Consider the following 5,010-nt stretch of genomic DNA (forward strand, 5'->3'; position numbering starts at 1 on the left):
GGGGGTGATCTGTGTTCGCCATAGCACGTAGTTCGTGCGGGACAGCTTCTCCGTGACCTGGCTATTGAGGTTTGAGGAGGAGGCACCGAAGGCGGAGGAGGAAGACATGGCTAGGCTTAGATGGATTCGACAAAAGCTTCAGATGGGAAAAGGAAGGCTCTGACTACCATGTGTGATAGCGGAAAACGTCTTACCTCGACTAGAGGAGACGCTGCGTATATATTAGGCAGGGGTGCGAGTCCTGGAGATCGCATACAGTTGAGATACGGGAGAGATTACAACTTGGAGAATAAGCTAGGTAGAGATAGAGTTATAGTTACAGAAGATAAACATCTCCTAGCTAAATAACCGAGGACTCCTGGTGCGGTTTGCTAACCTGCATGTCTGAGTTTAACATTTCTGACCTGTGGAGTAGCCTCCTCTGCGTTATGGCACCACTCGAATGACTGGGGGTGAAGAAATTGAAAGGGACGGGGTGCTCCAGGTGATCATCTGTTAGTCCCCTTCATATATTTTTTCCGATGAATTGGCAGTTGACTGCCTGTATATTAAGAGAAACAAAATGTTGTTACAAATTGCATACGGCGCCGGTGGCCAAGACATGATCATTGTCTAGGTAGCCAGCAGGCCCGAAGGATAATAAACAACACAATTTGGATACATATTATGCACAATAGCCCAAGCCATGGCACACCCTGGCAGCTTGGCTTGGTTTGGGATGGAAGACTGACTAGCCGCAGAAGAACAAAACGATGGTGAAACATGGCATAAATGCAGTGACACACTCTAGTCAAGAATGGCACAGAGAACTTGTTGCTATACATTACGGCAGGAACATTTTAAACCCTGGCACCATGAGGCACTTGTTTATCCTGGCACCATACGAATAACTTACTCAACACTGTATTTATTTCAACATGGAGAGAAACAAGGGAGCACTTGCCTAAGCTCTAGTAATTCTGTTTCTCAGAACACTAGCATGGATAGAGAATATATGCATAAAATCCGTAGTAACTTTCCTACCGGCAATCTTCTAGCAGTGTTCTGCCTCCCTGGCCCGTCCCTGCCTTCGTAAGCAGGTGGGGCGGTGTTGCAAATTTGACAATTTTAACCTATGAATAAAATCATTTCACAAAATGAAGTGCTCCTAAAAAAATTTCACTCAGCTGACCTTTTTGAGTGGCGCCCGATACGAAGGCGCCACACTACATTGTGCAGCGCCTGACTGACTGCACGCCTGGCCCAAAAAGGTCAGCTGAGTGAAATGTTTTTAGGGACAGTTCATTTTGTGAAATGATTTCATCCACAGGTCAAAATTCTCAAATTTGCCGCATTAGTGGCTTGGGTTGCCTATGGGGGAAACTGGTAACTTGGTGGATCAAGCACGCTCCGGTAGGACTGTGTGTTAAAGTTGGGATGCCTATGAGTACACTAGGTGCCAATTTTACTGTATCTCACCCACACCTCATGGTATTTGGGGTCGTAAGGAACAGCCTGTCCATCTATGAATGGTTCCAAGAGAAGGCATCAAATACACTCTCCTTACAATATGGACAGGGATGAAAACTGAAGAAAGTGCACAAGCCCAAATAATCCAGGGAAGACATGGCAGGTTAAAATGTTGAAAGTGTCACCTCAAGGGGCTCAAAATGCCAGTACAGAATGACAAACACTTCCGAATACGATAAATCATCTTGCACAAAGCACTTGATAGGCTAGATACTCATTATATATAGATTTGCATCTTTAATCTAGGGTATAACTCCATAATAAGAAAGAAAACGGCAGCCAAAATATCATACCACTAGGGGGGGCGATGTATATTTTAAACAAAAACTAGCAACTACAGAAGCACTGTCATATCAATTTTGAGTGTACTGTGTAATATTCAGGTTTCATCAAAAGATAGAAGTTACTGGTTGGTAGCCTGCCAAAAAGTTACAGTGGCCAACATAAGCTCCTACTTCAATTAAAAATAAACAAAGTTGTTACCATTCACCATTTCTGTGAGTTGAATAGATATCTTAGATATTGGTGACATCCTTTACTACATACTATAGGAATGAAGTTACAGAGAGCAGTCAAGATTACACTCAAATACTAGAAAACTCCACATGACAACAACAATGAGATGTTCATCACTAAACAGTTAAATGCTTAACTATAATACAAATGGGTACAGAAGCAATTAGCAGCACAAATAAGATACCAATGATGATCGTTAATTAATAAATGAAAAAAATATTCTGACAGGATAACAATCTTAAGCCTTTTGAGTAAGAATACAATTCCTAAAAACATGTGCTAAAGGAAATTTTCTCAAAATTCCTAGATCTGGAACCTGCAACTGAGATAGTCATCATAACACAACATCATATAGTACCACACAGAGTGGTAAATCTGTTACCTGGTGAGGGGAAAAAGCAACAACCATTTCAAATTATTATAGTGAATATTTAGTCAGATAGTACATAATCATTACCTCCATAGTCCTTATTTCTTGCATCCACGTATGAATCGGGAATAACCCAATGGACCTTAGGCAACTCTGAAAATAATAAATTAGTGGCATTTAACACAAGATCATTTGAAGTCACCTTCATAAAAAGATCACATACACGAATTTCATGTAATGATCAATATACCTCTGAGTTTGCCGGCGAGTTCGTCAGATAGTAGGGCACCAAAAGAAAAACATTATGTAGGTCGAGCTACGTGGTACCCCTTATCTTAGCCATTCATTTTTGCATTGTGATCCATGCAGGCATATTTGTCTTTTTTGTTTCTCTCAAACGAAACAACGTATAAACTTCAAACTTTCCAGGACAACAAAACATTATAATTACTATGTGAGAAAAAACTTTCAGATTTTTTTCATGGATTTTAAATGCTAAAAATTATTTTTTTAACAAAAAAATCCTTATTTTGTTTATTTATGTCGGTCCAAAAAATCTGAAAGTTTTTTCACACATTGAAGTTGTAAAGTTTGTTTGATCTACAAAGTTTCAAGTCTATATGTTCTTTCATTTGAGAGAAACAAAAAAGAGAAATATTCTTGTTGTAAGTTAGCTAGAGAGTACGGATCTCAAAGCAATGTCGGAAGGCTGAAGATAAGAGGTTCCATGTAGATCGACCTACAGAGAAACTTTGTGACATAGAGTAGATCTTCATCCTTGCTTCGTCTTCACTCCAACGACATAGGATAGATTTGAGATACAGATATGCTATAAATAGTGCATAAATGACTTTATCATACTTACCCTATCCAGATCCACTAACCCATCAAGGGTGAGGTGAGGGGGCAGCATACCTTCCGATGACCTGAGCGAGGGTCTTGATGTAGCCGTCGATGATCTCGTTACGGTGGATGTCGGGGTTGCTGGTGTCGCCTGGGGGGCGACTCCATGATGACCATCCAGTGCTCGTAGTCACACCCGGGGATCGCCTGTCCTCGGGGGCACGGTTGCTGCAGTTTGAGGCTGAGTCCGCGGGCTGCACCGCGAACCGCCTAGCCGCTGCCCCGGGTGCCGGTGTTAGGGCCGGGACCAGCGCCACCAGGAGGAAGGTCCCCGTAGAGGCGGGCGGGCGAAGGAAGCGAGAGGCGGCGGCCGGGAGGGATGAGAGCCTGGATAGGAGGAGCGCGCGCGATGTCGACGCCATGGTGGAAAACCCTAGCGTGTCCATGGGGAAATGGGGTCGAGAGGGACGGCGGGGTTTAGTAAGGGTTTAAGGAGAGTGTGCGCGATTTATAGAGGGGCCCGTGAGTCGTCTGACTCTCGTGTGTACTCCCTCCGTTTCGTTTTTAGTCTGCATATATAAGATTTGGTCAAAGTCAAATTTTATAAAGTTTGACTAATTTTATAGAAAAAAATACCAACATCTACAATACAAAAGTTATATGTTATGAAAATTAATTTCATCATGCATATAATAATATTGATTTCATAGTGTGAATGTCAATATCTTTTCCTACAAAGCTAGTCAAACTATACAAAGTTTAATTTTGACCAAATCTTTTATGCAAACTAAAAAGAAACGGAGGAAGTACCTCTCAGTGCGGCCTTTGGAGAGGCGATCGTCTCTTTTCTCCAAGCTGCCACTCTCGTGCACCGACTTCCACCCTTTCCAATCCCAACGCCGCTCTAAATTCTCTCCTGCAGTCCACGCCGTGCTCTAGAGGCTGGAGCTGCCGGCTTCACCGCGGACAGTGGGTCTTCTCCGCCGCCCGCGCTCTTCCCGTCTCCACCCTTAAGTTTTGGGTACACGCCACCATCTTGGTCCGCCCTTAGAGCATCTCCACCAGGCCTCCCAGGAAGCCCCCCAGGAGCATTTTTTCTGCGCCGGCGGTCAAAAATGGTCCCAGCCGCACCCCCACGTGGTCGTTTTGCGCCGGTAATAGCAAAAACTACGGCCGGCGCTGGCAAGCGAAACACAGAAAACTGGGCATCAGCTGGGGGCGTCGGCGCTATTTTTAGCTGCTGCAAGGCCCACTGCCATCCTCTCTCCTTCCTTCTCCTGCGTAGGCCCACCACATGCAACATGCAAGAAAAAACGAACTCTCTTCTCACTCCCTCACTCGCGCCGAGGAAGAGCTCGTCCGCGCCCCAACCGGACTTGGGCAGTCGGCCGCGACGGGCAGCTGCCTACGGCGGGAGCCGGCTGGCGTGAAGCAGGCGGAGGCGAGGCGACCCGGCGAGGCGCGAAGCAGGAGGAGGCGAGGCGTAGAACCCAGCCGCGGGTAAAGGCGGAGCTGACCCGAGGCGGCGCGGTCGGCTAGCGGCAAGCCGGTCGGGCCCATCGCGGTAGCGGGCGCAGGGAGCCACCGGGGCGCGGTCCATCGGCGGGGCGCTGGGCTGGAACGGGCTGAGCCGCGCGAAGGAGGCGCGGTGACGCGGGCGGACGGAGGGCCAGGCGTGGCCAAGCCGGGGACGGCCGGGAGTGCCCTGGAGCCGTGCGCAGGAGGTCGGACGCGCCCGAGGCGAGGCGGAGCAGCGCGCGAGTGGGGACGGC

At 46.8% G+C, this 5,010-nt stretch overlaps 1 pseudogene; it reads right to left on the reverse strand.

Annotated features, from left to right (window-relative positions):
- Window positions 1–495: 495 nt before the first annotated feature.
- Window positions 496–3,660, reverse strand: LOC119299751 (annotated as a pseudogene).
- Window positions 3,661–5,010: the final 1,350 nt, after the last annotated feature.

Source organism: Triticum dicoccoides, chromosome 5A (genome assembly GCF_002162155.2).
Source record: "Triticum dicoccoides isolate Atlit2015 ecotype Zavitan chromosome 5A, WEW_v2.0, whole genome shotgun sequence".
Lineage (NCBI taxonomy): Eukaryota > Viridiplantae > Streptophyta > Magnoliopsida > Poales > Poaceae > Triticum > Triticum dicoccoides.